Here is a 22,500-nt window from a genome sequence, read left to right on the forward strand (position 1 = left end):
AGAGGTAACCCGTAAGTGACGTTTTCTGCATAGAATGAGCTAGGTGGCCCGCTGGTATAGTGTTTTACATCGTGGTATACCACTCAGATGTCGAAGGTTCGTGTCTCCCCCTGGGCGATGAAAACTCACTGGTTCTGAATCATGATCAGTTACTGCTGCAGTGTCGGGGGATCTTTAGCATTGGGAGGTTGAAACCAACATTCTTTGGAAGCTTGAATTTCAAGTCAATGGCTTCTTTGGTGTGGTTGTTCCATGTGAACAGGTACCATCTACTGAAATCATAATAATGATAAGGAGATGTGTCATAATCCGGAAAAGTTAAGGGGTAGCCTGTAAATTGGCATTTTCTATGGAAAAACGGGCTAAGCCGAGATGTCATAATCCAGAAATGCCGAGAGCTAATGTGTAAACACAAAAAATATTCTCCGGAACGTTTGAAACTAATCCAGTAAGAAGACAAGTTTAAAATGTACCTAGCGATGTATGAGGGAAAAGTTGTTACTCAGTTACTTATGTCATAATTCAGAAAAAAAGATAATCTATAAAGCTCTAATAAAAGGAGCCCATAAAAACGCCAAAATATAGAAATATATTGCTTACTTTCTATATTTTGGCGTTCTAATGGGCTCCTTTTATTAGATGGAATTCTGTTGTAACAGAGCTTTTTTTACCAGTCATCTGTAAAGCTATGTTTTAATCCCGTAATAAAGACAAGTTTTTGCGGGAGATTGACAAGCCTTTAAGGGGGTAAGATCGCCATTAACCATTAGGGTTGAAAGTTAATCGATAGAATGATACTGTAGTCCGTAAAAAAATTTAATTTCTTAACAGAAAATCAGCACTGCACGATTATACTGTCATTTGGGAGAACACGACTGCAACGCAGGAATTTAAAATGCAGAAAAACTAGAAATTATATGAAAAGGCGCTGATATATATGATCCATTAACGGTAAAAGTTGTGACCAGGAGGTAAATGCAGCAGCGCATGTGCAGTGTGCTAGAAAACAGTGCTGTGCTGGGAAGTCAATGATAATAATAATGATAATTATAATAATGAGTATCATTATCATTATCATGACGCCCAGGTGGGCTGAAGGAAGACGTGAAATCATTCTTAAATTTGAAATGAACCGAAGAGAGAGAGAGAGAGAGAGAGAGAGAGAGAGAATCTTCATATTAATGGGGAGGGACATACCTACAGACAGACTTGAAGCGCATTCCCAGGAAACCCGATCTAAATTCGTCACTTCCGGTTTCCTGATGCCACAAGCAAATGTTCTTATCATCTTAAACCGTGAAGCCTTAAATCGCATCTGACAAGTTGTACTTAAGCCTTGGGAACTCCGAAATGGAGGGGGAGCGACGAGGAATTCCTCCGAAGACCACGGGGGCGTCGGTGAAGACGGAGCCCTCCGGACCCATCCATTAGAATGTAAAATTGACCCTCACGTGAACAATATGGACTTCTTGACATCTTTGGCAGTGTGTTGTTTTTTCTTAATAGAGAGGCATGCGCAACGGCCGTTAATTTGACAGTCAAACTTAAACGAATATGAAATGGACACGTTTGGAACTGCCTTAGGCTTCGTCGAAGACCGCCCCCTCACCCGAAGAAAGTGCCACCCGGAATCATCCGGAGCCATCCCTAAGGTCTTCACTTCACATCAAACCAAGGTAAGGGTGGCCCTAACGGCCATCGTCAACGGGGCGAGGGGGGAAAATCTTCCCACAAGATAACGCTAACAGATGCCATCTCGTAAAGGCTTTAATTAGCGATAAAGTCAGGGGGATATGGGCCGTATGGGGGAGAGAAATGGCCAGGTCGACAGCGTAATGTAGTCCGCATGTGGCCTCCATCCGAATGTGACGGTGCCCGTTATGGCTAGGTATATTAAAGTACTACTCTTGTTGAACTGTCTCGATCCGATGGGGTTTAGGTTAGAGAGAGAGAGAGAGAAGGGGGGGGGGGTTGGATATGTCCCGTGGTATGCAAGCATCAAAGCCCAGGGGATGACTAATTAGTTACAGGTAAATAAAGCATTAAACGTGGATGGCGCCATTTTAACATTTGAAGGAGGGGTAACACCAGAATGGGACAGCCTTCTAGTTTCTAAGCAGGTCTTTTTCACGGATAAAGTTGCTTGCCATGGTTTATTTTTTTTTTTTTTAATACAGTGAGATCCTACTGGTGCCTTTCGACAGTGGGGTGAATTGACTGGTAAACACTAGTCTGGGAGCGAAACGCGTACCTGCAATTTACATCCAGTCACGACGCCAAGTATATGTGTGTATATATGTGTTCATATTTATGTATATATATAATTATATATATACATGCATACGTATGTACACACACACACACACACACACACACACATATATACATATATATATATATCACACACACACTATATATATATATATATATATATATATATATATATATGAGAGGAGTAAGAGAGAGAGAGAGAGAGAGAGATAGAGAGAGAGAGAGAAGAGAGAGAGAGAGAGAGTCTTCAAAATTCACACCTCTCCCAAAAAATGAAGTCCGCTCCAAAACGAAGCCAAAACAATTTCGGATCAATTCACCAACTTACCGAAATACCGAAGGCGAGACTATACCAAATATTTTCCCCTGAATAAATAAATAAATAAATAAAACAAACCGAGGGAAATCATATTTTCTCCATACGCTCTTCTCCCCTTCCTCAACCCCTGCTCCCCGCCGCCACCCGTCCCTGGGAGGCAGAGGTTTTGGCCCTCCCGAATATATAACCGGAAGCTAAGAATTATCATTCAAATTTTCATATGCAGGAAGTGGAGAAATATTGAGTTGGGGTTATCTTCAGTGCGAGGCAGATTGGGTCTGTCTTTTGCCTGAATGTATGAATAAATGAATGTGGTTGTGGGTAAATAAAAGATTTCATATATTATATATATATATATATAATTAATATACATATAATACATGCTATATATATGTGTATATATATATATATAGATATATATATATATATATTGTATATACATAGAGTATATAAGCATTAAGCTACGAATGTCCTTTAATATCCAATTCGCTTTATCTCGGAGATTCTTATCAACTAAATCATTTGCTATCGCTTAACACATTTATGAAAATATATTATTTCCGAGTAGAGCAAATTGGATATTACTATATGAATCACGGTGAGGTAATTAAATTCCTTCATACTCATATATACTTATATATATATATATATATATATATATATATATATATATAAGAGTATATATGTGTGTATAAATGAATTTTATCACATCACCGTGATTCATATAGTACAGGCATTAAGCTACAAATGTCCCTTAATATCCAGTTCGCTCTACTTCGGGAAAAATATATTTTTATAAGTGTGTCCGTGTGTGTGTATGTATGTATACGCGCACACACTCTAAATTCGCATTCGAGAAATTACAGCACTAGTTTTCAAAAAGTATTCGAAAAGTCCTATGTAAGCAAAACATTATTTGAATTACATTTTATTTTATAAAAAATAGATATATTTTCACAAAAGTATTCGATAAATTACAGACCTTTCTTTACAAAGCAGTCGGTAAATCGGAATTATTTATACTAAACACCCAATATTCTTTAACAGAATCACAGACCAATCGTGCAAAGCACTGGATAAACTAAACAAGTATTTGTTCAAAACAGTCGGTAAATCGGAATTGTTGATGCAAAACGTCCGGTATTCATATAAGAATTCAGTAATTAACGGACTAATCGTTCAAAGCATTTGGATAAATTATTGATACAAAGCATCCGATAAGTTACAGACCTGTTCTAAAAAGCATTCTGGAAGTTACAGACCAATCGTACAAAGCATTTGATAAACTAAACACGTATTTTCACAATGTTTTGAGTAAATCCCAGAATGATTTCTAAAAAGGATATTCGGCAAAACACAGCAATAAACACGGGGACCACGATGTCACCCCCCTCCCCGAAAGAGCATTTCGAGAGAGAGACAGAGAGAGAGAGAGGTGAGGGAGGGGGGGGGGGGCAGCAGTGACGACCATTAATATCCCGCGCTGATGACAAAATTAGATTTCAATGACGCGATAAAATTGCGCCTCCTGCTTTTTGATGGAGTGACCCCAAACAGTTCATCATTCACGTTCGCCACATGAATGGAGGAGAGACCTCAATGGTCTCGTGGTGCTTTGTGGCCTGTCGTTTATTATTACTATTATTATTATTATTATTATATTTTTTTGTTTGGGAAGCGTACGAACGAACAGACAAACAGAGGAGGGTGTAATGATAATAATAATAGGTTGTGAATGTTATTATTGTTCTTTTCCAACCGTCATAAAATTCGATAGTAAAAGACGAAAACTAATAAAACCCAATGACAAATTTTAATATTTGGCCAAGAAATAAACAAGGAGAAGGGATGCAAAAATTAAACCGGAATAATAGACCAAATAAATGAGACACAGAATAGCTGACAAAGGGAACAAATAAACAGGAATAGGAATACACCATATAAATTGTACAACATAAAAGATGAAAACATGAAATTTGATATATGAAAGGAGAGGAAAATGGAATGAATACAGTAATAACAAGATAAAGGAAATAAAATAATATGAAATTATTTAAAAACAGGTGAATGGAAATGAAGGAAGGGATGGAAATAAAAAAAGAATGATGGTGTAACGATTAAGGAAATGAAGAAGAGGAGGAGGAGGAGGATGCGAAATAAGTAATAGAAATAAAAAAGTAATTGATCCCTTAAAAACGAAGAAAGAATATGAAGCAGCGATACAGACTAACAGAGAGAATAGGCAACAGAATGAAGAAGCACTAAAGAATAAGTGACTAATAAAGAAACTCTAGAGAAGAGGAATAACAGGAGGAGGAGAAGGAGGAAGACGAATGAGAGAGGTTAACAAGCGAGAGAAAAGAAAACAAAATAAAAAGTAGAAGAGAAAATGTAAGCTGAGAAAACTAGGAAACAAGTCGTCCTCATCTTCCAGCCATGAACCCAAACCGCCCCTCACAATTTATCTATCCTCTTTCACCCTATCCCAGGGATAAGGGATCCTTAACCTCATCGTCCCTTAGCCTATTCCAGCCCCTCCCCTGTCCCTAGGGGCAGCATCCCATGACGTCTTTTAATCAACGTCTCCCCATAGCCCACATCCTTGATTATTTCTTGGGTCGGACGCTATTAGTGGGAGATGTAATTCCTCTTGGGCTGAAATTACGGTGTATTCACTTGCAGTGGTGGACTGTGCAAAGAGTTTTTTACTATATATATATATATAATATATATAATATATATATATTATATATATAAAAGAAATTGTAATAGCCACAATGCCCTCTTTAACGTCTCAGATTCATTGCTCTTTTTTTTTTTCTTGGATACGCTTGTCACTACAAAGCCTTGAGCTCCAAGTGTATCCAAAAAAGAGCAAGGAATCTGAGAAATTAAGAGGGCATTGTGGCTATTACAATTTCATATGTATCTGTTAGATGCTACATACAAATACATACTACATACATCATACATATATATATATATATACATATATATATATACATATATATAAAATCCTCATAGGGTAAGTTATTCCCAAGGTAGATTAAATTAAATATTAAAACGATATATACGATATATATATATATATATATATATATATATATATATATATATATATATATATATATATATATATTTGTAACCACGCCAGCCAATTTTTGTTGCAAAATGGGCGGGAAATCGTAATGGTAGAAATGTTGGCTAATGTTCGCTAGGTCTGTGGGTCGCTCCCGGCCTTCCGTCCACCAGTCTACCCAACTTTCATTGTGTACCGGCGTTTGCCGTGTCAAGAAAAATAACTTGGTTCCAGCAACCCCACCCCTCTTAATTGTTGGTGAGAAACCGGAGGGAACTCCTTTTTATTTTATTTTATTTTTTTTTTTTTTTTATAACACTATCTTGTGGTATCGTCCAGATTGATATATTGTGTGCAGTAATGTCGAATTGCGTTTATCTTCCTTTTTTTTCTCAATCTCCATATTAAAAAGGATTATACTCGTACATTATACTTTTTTGCATTATCTTTATCAAATGACGAGTATCTTTCTGGTATCAAATCATTGTCCCCTCATCCGAGATTAAACTTCTTCTCTAATTGACTGCTATCAAGGAAGCTTGAGATTTCATCGGATCGAGACAGTATTTTCCCTTTTCTTAATTCACTCCTAGAATTCTGGTTATCGCACAGGATTGAGCGTTTTTATATTTGTAACTGTTCTCTCCATCACATGGAATCTGTAACTGTTAGCCGATAGTGATTATACTTTATCCCTCTTTGGTATCATTATAATCAGACCGAGATATACTTCTCTTTTATTCTTATTTTTTGTGATCTTCTACTGCTGATAATATACGTTGCCGCAGTCCTTAATATTGTTGTACATATGTATGTACGTATATATACGCATTAAGCTACAAATGTCCTTTAATATCTACTTCGCTCTACCTCAGAATTAATAAATTTTCATATATTTTAACTGAAGGGGAATTTTTAGTTGATAATAATTTCTTCGGCTCCCGGGCGCGAACCTAGGAGCCAAGAAATCAGGGCGTACAGTGAAGCGCCTTTAACCACACAGGTAATTGATTTATCTCTATTTATTGTAATATGTATTAGTTTATATGATCCATCTCGTCCTCAATATGGTCTTTCTATCCGGTGGAAGACTACCTTTTGCAATTTAAGGATCGCCTGGAAGACTGTATTTCCTTCTAAGTTAGCGGTTTTTGCTATTCATTCAATATGAATGATTATTAATTCTGATTAAAAGTTATAGCAGTTGACTTAGTCCTGCTGGAGAGTGTTTGAACTATGCGTCCTTCACAACACGTAGTACTACAGGAGGTCTGTGGCCTGACTGCGACCCCATTAGATTCTTTCATTAAACTCTATCTCATCATCATACCATCTCTGAGTTCAGGGCCTTTGACACGATGGCTGGCGGCCTCGTCCGAGTGAAGATTTACAACGGGCCAAATCACACACTTTCTTTGCATCGACGCGAGAAGATCGCAGGTCTAAACACAGAAGGACGAGGGCGAAGTGGCGTCCATTGACGGGATAAACCTGGTGATTAATTAAAGCAAGAAGCCACTTGCACACGCTAGCAACTTGCTCTCTCTCTCTCTCTCTCTCTCTCTCTCTCTCTCTCTCTCTCTCTCTCTCTCTCTCTCTCTGTGGCATTCCGGGAAATGAAGTTGTAATGGGGTTTTTATAAACACCGATGAGATGAGAGGTTTAGTCGAGATGAAGGACAAATCGGAGACAGAAAAAGAGGGAGCGAAGACTCTTTGGACGTATTTTGCTCTCTCTCTCTCTCTCTCTCTCTCCCCTCTCGTCTCTCTCTCTCTCTCTCTCTCTCTCTCTATCGTTAGGCAATCCATTTGCGAGAGGCACTGAGGGCAGGCGAGTGGTTTAAGGGTGTATAGGAACTGAGGGGTCAATCTGTTACATGTAACTCTCTGTCACTGTTTATTGCTTGAGTCTGGATGAAAAGAAGGGGGACGGGAACATGGACAATAACGGGTTAGTGTATGGGATTAGAGAGAGCGAGAGAGAGAGAGAGAGAGATGGAGAGGGCGGGAGAGAGGGAAAGAAAATAAGAGAGAGCGAGAAAAGGGACGCAGACTTTGAAGTCTTTGAGTGCAGTCAGATATATATATATATATATACGATATATATATATATATATATATATATATATATATATAGATATCTATATATATATATATAAATATATATATATATATATTATATATCTAATATATATATATATATATATATATATCTATATATATATATATCTATACATATATATATATATCATATAATATATTATATATATATATATCTCTATATATATAGATATATATATATATATATTCTATAATATTATATATATATTATATTATAGATCATTATATATATATATAGAGAGAGAGAGGAGAGGAGAGAGAGAGAGAGAGCGATAGAGAGAGCAGAGAAGACGGAAGAGGAGAGAGAGAGAGAGAGAGAAAAGAAGAAGAAGAAGAAGAAGAAAGAAAGAAGAAGGAAGAAGGAAGCTCCAATAAAAATCCTTCGAGAAATCTTTCTTGAAGAAAAACAGAGATTTACAAAAGTCAATTTTGTGTTTGGGAACTTCTCAGCTTTTTAAGTTTAGGAGTTGAAGAGCTTTTGGGAAGCTAGCAAATTTAAAAGCACTTACTTCTCTCTCTCTCTCTCTCTCTCTCTCTCTCTCTCTCTCTCTCTCTCTCTCTCTCTCTCTCACACATCGTACAGTTACCTACATTTTTTCTCTTCGACGTTCACAGGAAAACAAAAGGGTATTCAACTCTTATTGAAGAATTTGCTGAACATTTCAAGCTAATAAAATACATATGAAGGCTTTAAATCATATCGAGACTATTTAAATAACCACTAAGGGCATTAAATCATATTCTAAGCATTTTTCCTTTCCTGAAGCATTTCATTGCGTTCAAGGCATTTTAATCCCACCTGAATTGTTTCAATAATCTACAAAACATTTCAATCATTTTTTAAGTATTTAAATCATGTTCAAAGCATTGGGTCGTCCATTACATAGCAATGTTTTCGCATAAGATCGAAATTGGGTGGGAACTCTCATCTGTCCAGGTGAGATTGAATGCTACCTTTTACCATCTTAATATTTTGTACTTTATTCCCTGTCACCTGAAGGGGTAAGATTGATGATCTCCTTTGATCTTAGATTCATGAAATCTCTACCTGTCAACTGAAAAGCTTGTATCTTTTCTGTGAGTACCCACACGGATCTGAATATTTTCTGCTTTGGACCTTAAAAACGTTTTAACGTCCATACAGTTAACGTTAGACTATATTTTATTTTCTAGACTAATCCATGAAGGTGAGATCGAATTTCCACGTTTTACTCTAAAGCCGTTCAGTTTCAAGCCCTTAACTCTTCCCTTAAAAGCCTTTACTCTTTCCACTGTCACCTACACAAAGTAGAATTGACCTGCTACCTTTAAATACCTTCACCATCTTTATCTATTACTTTGGAAATATTGTTTTCCCATAAACGCTTGATCCTTCTCCATACTCACTGAGGCAGGCAAAATCATATTCCCCCTTTTTCCCTAAAATCTTTTAGTTTAAGACATTGTTTCCCCGTTTGGGACTAGTATCGTCAGTGCAGCTCATGCGGTGTACTGTAGGCAGTACCTAAAGGTCTTTGCCGCATCCCTTGGCCCCGAGCTGCAACCTCTTTCATATTCCGTTCATATTATCTTTCTGCCATCTTGCTATCCAGCCTCTCCTAAAAGAAGGTTTTAATTGTGTAACTGCGAGGTTTTCCTCCTGTTACACCTTTCAAACCTTTTTACTGTCAATTACCGTTTCACCGCTGAATGACCTCATAGGTCCTAGCATTCGGCCTTTGCCATAAATTCTGTCTTCCATGAAGACCTCGTAGATTTGCCACTCTCCCCTACAGAGGTAGAATAAAGTATCATGTTTTACCCCCAAAATCTCTTCAGTAGTTTTCCACTCTCACACCTCTACTACTACTACTACAACTACTACTACTACTACTACTACTACTACTACTGCAGGTAAGATCATCTTCCACATCTGGCCTTCGAACCTTTCAGCTCGCCCCAGAAATGCTTCTCTCCTGCCATTTTGTGATTCCAGGACGCCCAAGGAAGAACGAATCAGAATTTATTAAGGATGACAGTGAATTTCCACAGCGGCGGAATCACTGAATGGCAGCCAATAGGATGAGAATAGGAGCGAATAAGATGAGAATGGGAGGCTACAGGATGAGGTTTAGTGCCTCTGTGTTGTGGGGTTTCTTTGTGGGAGGTTAGGGATACGAGTTCCGTGGGGGGTTTTAGGGAAGAAATGACAAAGACCCCATTTTTGGAATTTTACAGTCGGCAGACGAAAAGCTTAGCTCGAGTTCTGGAGAATTTGACTGAACAGAAATTCCTCAAAGTAGACGTGACGGAGAGGTGCAGAAGTTTCAATGGGAGGAAATATTGTGAATAACTAAAGGGTCGAAGGAAAGATACACTAACAAACACACACATACTACATAATATATATATAGTATATATATATATATATATATATATATGTATATATAACACTATAATAAAAACAGGATGGAGAAAAGCCAGCGTAACATTATTTAATTTATTATCCACATTTTCGAGACTTTGGGTCTCATCTCGAAAATTTGGATAATAAATTAAATAATGCTGGCTTTTCTCCATCCTGTTTATATTGAATCTACGGCGTTCCAGATGCCCCTGCCTTCCTATATATATATATATATATATATATATATATATATATATATATATATATATATATATATATATATATATATATATATATATTATAAATTATACATAATATACTCGCACGTAGAACTTGATTGAAGTAAATAAAGAGTATGACAAGAATTAGATGCGTACAAATTCAACTGGGATGTCTCAGCAATGCGAGAAGAGAGAAAGAGAGAGGTGTTAAAAAATAACGAAGACTTCGCCTCCGCCGCCTCCTCCTCCTGTCATTTCATAACCAAAGGCGGACGAAGCTTTTAGAAAAGGAGACGGAACGCACTGAACAATCGTCACCTCCAGAGCCTCGTCTGGCCATAGCATGTCCAATGCCATAATAAGCATTTTCCAACAGGTCGAGTCTTATTTCAGATTTATCGCTCAGGTTCTCTCCCTCTTCTTTAATTGCCGTGTAGACATACGACCGTTCCAGAAAGACAGAGCCTCGACTCCCTTCTTACCCGAGATGTTACCATGTGCCTTTCCTGGGCACCCAAACCCTCCGGAGGAGATCGGGCATTCTGATCCTTTGGACTTGAGGGATCGTATGTCCATGAGACGTGACCTTCCTTTGACCGCATTTCAAAATGTTGGCATCTTCCGATGTCCTGAATTTGAGGTTATCATGATATATGACCTTCCAATGATCACAGCTAAGAACAGTGGCTTTAATGCCCTGAAATTGGGGATCTTAATAGATGACCTTTCGTTGATCACATTTCAGAACAGGGGCTCCAAAAGCCCTGGACTGGAAGAATGATTATATGCCCGAGATATGACCTTCCAGTACCTGCTGTTCCAGACTATGGTTTCCAGTGCCATGGACTGGAAGAATCATATGCCTGAGATAGGACCTTTCAATACCTGCTGTTCCAGACTGTGGTTTCCAGTGCCTTGGACTGGAAGAATCATATGCCTGAGGTATGACCTTCCAATGCCCACCTTTTGAAACTGCGGCTCGTGATACCATGGATTTACTATCATATGCCTCAGCTGACTCTCTCAGGGTTCCAAAATTCTGACTGTGAATGTACTAACACATGGACCATTTGCAGGCTAAAAACTGGGAAAAAAAAAAAAAAAAAAAAGGCGTTGGGGGAACATACGGAAGTGCCGTTGCAAAGGAAATGTTTTACCAGGAATATAATGTCATGGGAAATGAAGCTCTGTTATGGGAGACGGAAATGAAAAGGTAATGAATGTTATTGGGGACTCATTTGAGAGATAATGTCTTGGGAATAGACGCCAGAATGTGCAGTATTACTAGATGTACCGTTAAAAAGGAAGCCTTGTAATATCACTCGGTGAAAAGTAAAACACAAAGAACTGCTGTAAAACACAAAGGACTGCTGTTGAAAAGGCAATTCTATAAGTGGAGCCGTTAAAAAGTACCACCACGAGCTAACTCGATTGCTTCTCGTTTATCTTCAGTTAATGACATTTTTCGAAACCGAAAAATTCCCTCAATAACATTCAATAAAGCAAAATTAATAAATTTTTGCAAATTGTATTATTATTACTCCTATGCGCACACACGTGTATATGTGTGTGTGTGTGTGTGTGTGTGTGTGTATATATATATATATATATATATACATTATTACATATATAATCTCCATGTTATCTCCTTGCTGGGAGTTACTGGTAACCCTGCAGAACCCAGTGACGTCGTCACCTGGCAGTCAATGTATAAATGCCAGAACAGAGAAGCTATAGACGATTTGAAGGTCTTTGTATCGGGAGGCCATGTCCAATCCCTTTTAACATGGAACTCGGACACACGCCGTCTTCACTGCTTGGATTCTAACGGCTGTTTTTGTGATTTTCAGCTTTTACGGGAAAACTTCAATATCTGATGGAAATCAGTTTTTGCACGGTAGTGAGAGGAATTTTACAAGAAGTAAATTCCTTTGACGTTTCCGTAGAGAAGTACGATAGACAGAAAATTATTAATATTGCTTCACAAAAATACCTTCCACCTAAGTTGGGGAGGGTTAAAAAATATGCACAAATAGTCAACACACATTCAGTCTTTAGTCGCTCTTTTTGATGCACACAAGGCTACCAGGTTAAACTTTTTGATTTTCGTATTCTCCTCCGTTCTCTAAACGCCGCCAAACTACTTCGGTACATTGTTCTCCCAATCTTTTGACAAAGGCCCTCCCAGCTTAGCTCACTGTTCTCCCATTTTCTCAACAAGCACATATCACTAGTGTTATTCGCAGTCTATCAAAAAGTTTATATAACTTTGTCATATTCTCGCTATTTCCCCATTCTCTCAATATGACCATACCACTTTGGTGAGTTACTTTGGCCATCTCTCAGCAAGGTCATATTACTTCGGCCCACGGTTCTTGCATTTTCTCTTTAAGACAGTCCTTCTTTGACACACTGTTCTCACATTTTCACAAGATCACACTACTTTGAAGTGTTTCTCCCATTCTTTCGGCAAGATCATACCAGTTCATCTCATCTCACTGTTAGTATTCTGTAAAGGAAAACCATTGAGATTGCTTTGTGTCCATCCGCACTTTTTCTGTCGGCCCTCACATTTGAAAAGCTACTGAGGCTAGAGGGCTGCAATTTGGTATGTCAAACATACCAAATTACAGCTATCTAGCCTCAGTAGAGTTTATTTCATTTAAGGTAAAAGTTAGCCGTGTTCATGCATCTGGCACCAACCACATAGTCCACCACATGGTTGTGGCTGAAAGTTCCTTGGACCGCGGCTGAGAGTTTCATGGGCCGTGGCTGAGAATTTCATACAGCATTATAGGCTGTACAGAAAACTCGATTGTGGCGAAAAAACTTCGGCGCATTTTTTACTTGTTTTATTATTACGTCTCACCTATCTAAATGCTTCCTGCGACCAAATCAAACATCTTTTGAGATCACTGGGATACTCTTTTCATTGTTATATAGAACTTAACAAGAGGCCAAATTAATGTGCTTAGTATACCATACTCTATATTCTTGTTGCATTAAAGATGAGGATAATACTGATATTAATACCAATAATATTAATATCAGACAAAAAACACTATCGATTTAACAATACAAAATAATATGAGAGTCAATCCGCCCTATGGATGAAGATCCAGACGTCACAGAACATAATAAGCAAAGGGAAGAGGAAAGAAAGGAGTACCTCGAGTATTACTCACTCGAATTTCGAATATATTGTCTCGCAGCAACGCCCACGCCTTCGTCTACGCACAAAAAGCACGAACGGAAATATGCCGCCTCTCACAAATCTGGAAAAACTGGTATTGTATTGGCGAAGAACATTATCAATTACGAAGCTGGCGATTTAGTCTGAAAGGCAGTGTAACCCCAGCACGCATTTCCAGGGTCTTCCAACCTCTTCGGGCCAATTTGTACGTCAGGTAGTTGGTATTGGTGGCAAATTATGAAGCCTCTTCAACAAGCATAACATTATTACTTGGTAATTGGCTAAGTGGTACAATGCTCGGTGTTAAGATTCCAAAAGATGATAGGGAAATGATTCGTGTGGCGTCCCCTTATGAGGCATAGGTGATGTGCATACTTGTGAAACTACGTAGATAGATATTTTGTCTTCTTATTGCAGAGATGTCTGGAATGACAGTAATTAGTAGCCGCAAGCCTTTAGTCAAAAGAAAAACGGCCGAATTGATAGCACACAAGGGAAAAGATACAAAATTTATGTATTAATACACGTAAAACGACTTTGACAATAGATGAAAAATGTATAACTTGCAAAAACGTTACACGAGACCATTTTTTTACACACAGGAGTGTGAGGGGTACAGATGCCAAATGCCACCAGAAAACGCGCCCGTGTGACACAACCTTGAATCGCCGAGAGAGAGGAAGATCGTCACCTGTACAACGGCCCCTCAAAGAAGGGCCCCGATTCGACACACTTCGTTTCGACCTGAGGTGGGTTTTCTTTTGATTTACCGGTATGCCTTTGTTGTCCCGAATATCCCCGTGTTTATTTGCCTTTAGTAATGCGATGTTGGCTGTGTTCGACAAATAGAGGATCGGGGAGTGTGGAGGGGGGGTGGTTGTGAAATTGTACCAAATTACTCAAAATTACGACTCAGGGCAACGGGTATTTTGTACTACTTTCAAGGGCTAGCGGATAAATTATTGTGATACTCATTTAAAATACAGGCGTGCACGGTACACACGCTCGAACGCACATACACCCACACACACACATAATTATAAACATAGTATTTATTTATCTTCTTGTTCTTCCTAGCTTAAACCCATTTTTATATGGGGCCGCCATTGCGAATGAGTCGTCTCCATCGATTTCTGTCCTGTGCCTCGTTCTCATTTATACCTTTCAATTCCATATCTTCCCCTACACAATCACGCCATCTCTTTCTTGGTCTTCCCTTCTTCCTTCTACCCAGCACTTCCATTTCCATCGTGTCTTCCAACATGACATTCCTCCCTTCGTAACAGGTGTCCATACCATCGAAGCCTTCCTTCCTGTATTTTCTCCGATATTTCAGCTACCTTTGTCGATCCTCTTATATACTCATTTCTAATCCTATCTTCCCAATGTGAGATATATATATATATATATATATATATATATATATTTAATGTATAAAAATAATAATATATATTTGGGTGTGCGTTTGAGAATAATATATATATATATATATATATATATATATATATACATACTATATATATATATACATAGATATTATATATATATATATAATATATATATATATATATATAGGATGCAGCACGTTTTCGAATACACCTTACCTCACGTACATACGTAAACTACGCATATGAGCTCAGGGTAACACGTAAATGTGCAAATATGAATGAAAGGAACGCACTCAAATGAAAACCGCATAAAAACGACGACATGCGACATACAAACAGATTTAATTGATGCTGAAGAGAAAACTGAAGTTACTGATACAATACCAAACATAGCGTCTCGTCTTGTGTTTCGTGTAGAACTCCCACTCATGGTAGTACTTACCTGGAAAGGAAGGAATAATATGTTGTTAAGATTAATGAAGACATGGAAATCTATTTATAAAAGATGTTCGTATACGCAGCGTATTAATGCGTGTCAGAGACACTTTTACTATTTAAGTAAATATCTTGATAATGTTTAGACAAATGAAACAGTTTTGCTGTTTAAATAAATATTTTGGTAATAATGAGACAAATTTGTATGTATGTTTGATTACATATACAATCATGCATACATACATAAATGTTAATATGTCTGTATATGTAATATGTATAAAATATTTATATATGATATATATATAATTATATAATATATATATATATATATATATATATATATATATTATATATATACATATATATATATATACATATATATATATATTATATATATATATATATATATATATATATATATATATATTTATAAACACACACTACTATATATTAAACGTGCATACTTTGCGTATCAACCAGTTAACAGGTAATTTACGAAATATGATTACACTACATAATAATCTCACAATGTTAAATAGGTGAAAGACAAAAAGCATCAGTGAACCGATGAACAGGTCTCAGAAAAGGGAATTACAGAAGGGAAAGAGGGAGGAGACAGCGTAAAGAAAGCGTTCAAAGTGTCAACAAAACAAGCACGAGTGGGTTAGGGGGGATATGGAGCTTTTCGCCGAAATGGGAACTCAAATTATTTCACGAATAAAATAGGTAGAAATGGGAAGATGAATTTCACATAACTTGGGAAAACTAAAAGGAAACGGAATACTCGGCTGTTTGATGAATAGGTCACTTGAAATGTGTATTATGGAAGGTTTTCTACGAAAAGGCTGAAATGAATGTAAACATAGGGGATGGATGGTGGTGGGGGGATTCGTAGGAGAGCCGTTCATTAAAAGCATTAGACAATTTGAGGAAATACAAAAGGACGATTGGAGCATATAGTTCTTTCGTCCCATGACGACTTCAGCACCTGTTCTCGTACCTTTGCTTAGTTTACGTTGAGTGGTAATGTGTAAGTCGTATATGGTTATATATATATATATATATAGATATATATATATATATATATATATATATATATATATATATATATGTATATGTATATATACATGCATACAAGATTAAATAATTGAAAACAAAATTCTTTCTACATAAATCGATTTTATGTATTTTCTCAACTATTGTGATAAGGCTTGTAATTATTTTTGTTTGCCAGGGTTTTGTTAAAACGTATTTAGTTATATTTTTAAGACTATTACTGCTTGTAGCTTACGAAATAATAATAATAATAATAATAATAATAATAATAATAATAATAATAATAGCTAAAATAGTTGCGATAATGAAATCAGTGATTATAATAGCGCCCGAAACCTAAATTCCGAAAGCAGAATTTGGTCAAGATGATTATAATCATTTTCTGAGCAACTCACCAAATCTTGTGGCGAAAAAAAACTTTCCAAAAAACTTCAGCATCTTCAGCCACACACCTTAATTGAATTTCATTAACCCTTTAGTGTAGAATGAAAGAAAAATCGCCTTCATTAAGTCTGAGCGTCTTAATTCAAAGAAAATTTATATCAGAGTCTTTTTTCGGGGTTCCTGTCTCACATATTCAATTTAGTTTAGTCATTATCTTCATCACAGTGGACCCACATTTTAGTGGATTTTTGTCGAAAGAGCTCGATCAAGATGGGGTCCATTCCGGGAGATGGCTTTCGCGTCTGTGAATTTTTGCAAAGCTAAATTTATAAAATTTGTTGACATGGGTTTATTTTTCAAACCATTTATTGCTGCAAATATCTCGCGGGTTTTTTTCTTTCTTTTGTTTGAGAATTTATTCAGAGAAATTTAACAACATTGTTCCTTTTTTGGGATCAATTTTCTTTTATTTGAAAATTAAGTTCCTCATGTTTTCCCTTTTGGGGAAATTATGTAAGAAATTTACTAATACCCTCTCATTTTTTTTACTAATAAAATGGAGTCGATGAAGGTGGGCCACTTTTGGTTCGTTCCTTAAACTGATTAAGAACGATCCTGTAGTGACATTTACGTATATAATTTTGGAAAAAGGTAATAAGTTAGCCAGAAAGGATTGGCTCCATGTTCATGAATTTCCCTTACACGAAAAATAGTTGATTAGGATAGTTCTCGTTTGGAATTTGCTATAGGCAAATTTTAAGTCCATAATAAAACAAACATAAACTAACAAGTTACGCAAACTGGCGCATGTGCAAAGAAACAAGGAACTTCACGAATTGATAAAAGCAAAGGATATATGAAACGTCTGAAAACGTGAAAAAAAAAATGTGAGCGAAAACGATAAGTTGTGGCTTTCCGAAACCGCCAGTAAAATCAGCCCTTTTTGTTAGTCATGCTTTTTGGCGATTCGGCTGATGCGCGCCCATACAATACGGAGGTCGGCCCGGCTGTCACCCCCCCAGTCCTTAAAAGGAGAGAGAGAGAAAAGGGAGAGAGGGAGAGAGAGAGAAGAGCAGAGAGAGAATGAGAGAGAGCGAGAGAGAGTGGGGGGGGGGGGGGGCGCTATGTGTCCAAGTGGGAAGGTGCTGAGAGAGAGAGGTAGAGAGGTAATTTTGACATTCAAATAGGGGGGTGGGTTCCAAGTATATATATATATATAACAAGTGAATACCACAGGAAAATGGCAGGCAGAAGGTCAGTGCACCTACTATGATTTTTTTAAGCATATATTGTATGTGTATGTACGTATATAGTGTATATATGTATATATATTTGTATTTATTTATATATATATGCATGCATAAATAAATAGACATATGTATGTATGTATGTGTGTGTGTATATATATCTATATATATATATATATATATATATAGAGAGAGAGAGAGAGAGAGAGAGAGAGAGAGAGAGAGAGAGAGAGAGAGAGAGAGAAACCATTTTAAGCTTAAATTTAAATGCTTCATAAACAGTAGGATAGACAAACAGACAGACTTAAGGACAGAAACGCTAAAACAAGCAGGATAAGAGAAATGGACGGACAAAATGAAAACCGCAGAAAGACAATCACAGTAACACATTAACTCCTCCAGGTAAGGAAAAAAAAAAGGTGTTTTTATCGAACCCTCCATCAGAGAGCATTGATCATAATCAAGCGACGGGATCACAGGAATCCTGCCAGTGATCAGAGAGAAGGAGAAGAAGAAGAAGAAGAATGAAAGGACAGCAACAATACCAAAAGCTCCGGGCTGGGTTGTTTTCGTCCTTTTTGGCGAAGTTGGTCGAAACATTAAGAAGAAGAAACAAGAAGAAGAAGAGGAAGGAAGAAAGAAGCTAAATAAGGCCGCCCGCGTTAGTTCCGGTGATGAGGGCGTGATGATAAGGCGGGGATCCTTTTCTTCTTCTTCATAGTGGACACGCCCACTCCTTGTGAGTGGGAGGAGGGTACTGTGAGAGAGAGAGAGAGAGAGAGAGAGAGAGAGAGTGAGAGAGAGAGAAGAAAGAAATTACGCTCCTTGACTGGCGGAACAGTTATATAGAGAGAGAGAGAGAGAGAGGAGAGAGAGAAGAATACGCTCTTGACTGGAGACAGTATACTAGAGAGAGAAAATACGCTTTTGACTGGAGACAGTATACGAGAGAGAGAGAGAGAGAGAGAGAGAGAGAGAGAGAGATAGGCATTTGACTGGAGACAGTATGCTAGAGAGTGAGAGAGAGGAAGTAATGCAAACACAAAAGAATTGACCTCTAACCCGAATAAGTCTCAACTAAGTCCATATTTTCGCAGCTAGGGAGACTGATTAACTTAGTAGGGAGCACATTACCAATCCGAGGGAGCAGTCTCCATAGTGATACGGTTAGCTTAGGTTAACTTCATAAAGGAAGTTTATAGCATATAAGGAAAACAGAAGTATACTTAGAATTCTAGTAGTACAGAGGAAGAATTTCACAAACCCAAGGAATTTAGACTTCCAAAGAATAAATGTAGGGTTGAGTGGCTTTTTGGACGCAACAGCCGAAATAGTATCTGTAGAAATGAGACAGTAAGGAAATCGAACGTTGCAAGCATGTAAAGCAAATTAACTTTGATGGAAAGTCTCTCACATAATAAAAGATGTTTTTGGTATTAATAAATATTGAATATATAACCAAGTAAACAAGTAAACAATGAACGTAATTGAAATTTGTAAATCTGGGTAAAAAGAAAATCTAGTTAAAATATGATAGTAAGAGAGAGAGAGAAAAAAGATTATATATGCTAAAATATGTAAACGATTATTAGGAAGGATTAAAAAGGAAATTGAAAAAGAATTTTAGAATAAAAAAATATGAAACATTACGGCAAGAAAAACCCCACGAAAGAGAGAAATTCAGATTGAAAACTATACAACAAACAAAGAGAATGAACAGATTTTCGTAATATAATTTGCCTCAACCAAGACTCCGTCCAATCTGATCAGAACTCCCCATCCCCTTACGCACACACGCACCGCACCCCCCCCCCCCCCCCACCCCCCACCCCCACTTCGCCAAAAAAAAGAAAAATCAGACAAGCAAAGAAAATTGATAACAAAAGTTTTAGTCTCGGAATCTCCTTGCAACAGAAAGAGCTTCCCTTTCCAAGAAGCTAATGAGAGTGACCTGGAATATCAAAAATTCTCTCTCTCCTCTCTCTCTCTCTCTCTCTCTCTCTCTCTCTCTCTCTCTCTCTCTCTGTCCCCTTGTGGTATGAAAAATTAAGGGCAAGATTTAGAGAGCCTTCTGTTGAAGTAAATCGTATTCCCAATTCTCTGAGTCTGTCACCCTTTGTCTTGGTCATACATTACGCATGTATTATTATTATTATTATTATTATTATTATTATTATTATATTAGATTCAGTTATTAAGTATTATTCAGAGAAGACCTGAAACCCTATTCATATGGAACAAGCCCACAGGGGCCACAAATTCTAAACTCAAGCTTCCTAAGAATATGGTGTTCATTAGGAAGAAGTAAGAGGCGATATTGTCTTCTTGTGGTACGAAAAATAAATGACATGATTTAGAATTGAATTCTCTCTCTCTCTCTCTCTCTCTCTCTCTCTCTCTCTCTCTCTCTCTCTCTCTCCTCCAACACTTCCTCTTCCGATCCATTATGCTTCTCTTCACCTAAGCATTGTTTGAGGTACCTGTTTTTCAGTCGACTGTTGTGGGAAGCAGTTGGAATAGAAACAGACGGGAAGACTTTGATATTACAGTTGATTACTGGTTCGACAAAATAAGTACCACACGAGTTCTCTCTCTCTCTCTCTCTCTCTCTCTCTCTCTCTCTCTCTCTCTCTCTCTCAGTAATCTTTTCGTTTTCGTATGAAAAATTAATGATAAGTAGAAAGGATACAAACTTGGGTACATTCCACTCTCTCTCTCTCTCTCTCTCTCTCTCTCTCCTTGAGTCTTTTCCTCGTATGAAAAATTAAGGGTAAGATTAGAGGGACATTCTTGTAATGGGGCTTCAGCCTTCTGGGAAAATAGTTGACATGAAATGAAAAGGCAATAAAAATAGGGAATGATAAAGGAGTTATTTACAGACCTACTTAAGTTACCCTTCTCTTCCCCTTTCCACGCTCTCTCTCTCTCTCTCTCTCTCTCTCTCTCTCTCTCTCTCTCCCCTATTTTCATTAGTTTTGTCTCTGTTGCTGTCGTTTTTAAGTAAGGATCCCTGTCCATTATCTCTCTCTCTCTCTACGTTTGCGTTGCTGTATTTTTCGTCCTCTCTCTCTCTCTCTCTCTCTCTCTCTCTCTCTCTCTCTCTCTCTCTCTCTCTCTACGTTCGCGTTGCTATTTTTTGCATCCTATTTTTCCATGTCTCTGTCTCTCTGTCTACGTTCGCGTCGCAATTTTTTGCGTCTCCTCTCTCTCTCTCTCTCTCTCTCTCTCTCTCTCTCTCTCTCTCTCTCCCCCCTGAGTTCGTGTTGCAATTCTTGGCGCCAGATTTGGTTATTTCAGGTAATGAGCCCTTCAGGGAACACTGCAAAAGAATCTTTTGAAGAAAATCTCTTCTGGGAATATGAAGCAACATCATAAAGATGCCGACAATACGTTATAAATAAATGACCTCTTGAGAGAAATAATAGCCAATGGAACACAACGGAGGAATGAGTAAAAATGACAGTGGCGATACAATCGCTCGCTCGGAGGAAGAAGAAAGTAAATAAAAAGATACTAATGGAAGGATTGAGAATAAAGACGAAGGTAATGAGGGCAGTCAGAAAGATAGCGACGGTCTCCCGTGAGTTTTCACCGAATTTATTATAGAAGTTAACGGTTGAAGGAGTGTGCATAGCAGCCAAAATAAGAGGCTTCGAAAAAGAATGGCAGCGTTTGCATCGAAGTATAGTAGATGTTTGCATAGTAATATCGATAGATAGGCTAGAAGGTAGATAAACTGAACTGGCAAAATTCAGATATATATATATATATATATTATATATATATAATATATATTATATATATATATATATATATATATAATGTGTGTGTGTGTGTGTGTGTGTGTGTGTGTGTGTGTGTGTGTGTGTGTTGCGCGCGCGCGCGCAAGTAATAATCTATAAGTCTACAATTTTTATTCAGCTTCAAAATATTACATCTTACGAGCGTATAATTTCGCTAATAGATGACAGAAACGTAGATAAAAAGAAGAATTGTGGCTTTAGGGTACGATGATAATTTTCCTTGCAACATTCATGTAGTTCATAAAGATAAGAACGTGACTCTGTAGGCATCAAAATAAAAAGGATACGTTTGCCATTAAAGCAAATGTTCTCCATTTAGCATTTTTGCAGTTCTGGTTGCATGAAATGTCACATTTATTATAATTTTTTTTAGACAAAAAAGCTGTTTCTATTACAATACTGTAGTAGTTATTTTTCTGAAAACCGCGGCATTCAGAAATTATTCTTTATCAACCTTAGCAGTTTTCTATCCAAGCTCAATCTATTAGTCACTCAACGTAAAGCATTCTCTTCAAAATACAATTTCATTCATAAAAAAATTTTCGTCACACTACTTTAAGTATTTTTTCTTCTGCACCAAAGCAAAACAGAAAGAAAA

General features: G+C 37.3%; 1 protein-coding gene and 1 long non-coding RNA gene across 4 annotated transcripts in view; one reads left to right on the plus strand and one right to left on the minus strand.

Annotated features, from left to right (window-relative positions):
* LOC135202947 (protein Wnt-16-like) overlaps positions 1-22,500 on the minus strand; it is a 329,737-nt gene that overhangs the window by 235,827 nt on the left and 71,410 nt on the right. The window lies entirely within an intron of this gene.
* The window catches only part of LOC135202948 (uncharacterized), a 260,592-nt gene that overhangs the window by 109,685 nt on the left and 128,407 nt on the right, over positions 1-22,500 (plus strand). The window contains exon 2 of the long non-coding RNA XR_010311831.1: positions 14,192-14,338. This is a non-coding gene — a long non-coding RNA (uncharacterized LOC135202948). The remainder of the gene's footprint in view (positions 1-14,191; positions 14,339-22,500) is intronic.

This window comes from Macrobrachium nipponense, chromosome 33 (genome assembly GCF_015104395.2).
Source record: "Macrobrachium nipponense isolate FS-2020 chromosome 33, ASM1510439v2, whole genome shotgun sequence".
Lineage (NCBI taxonomy): Eukaryota > Metazoa > Arthropoda > Malacostraca > Decapoda > Palaemonidae > Macrobrachium > Macrobrachium nipponense.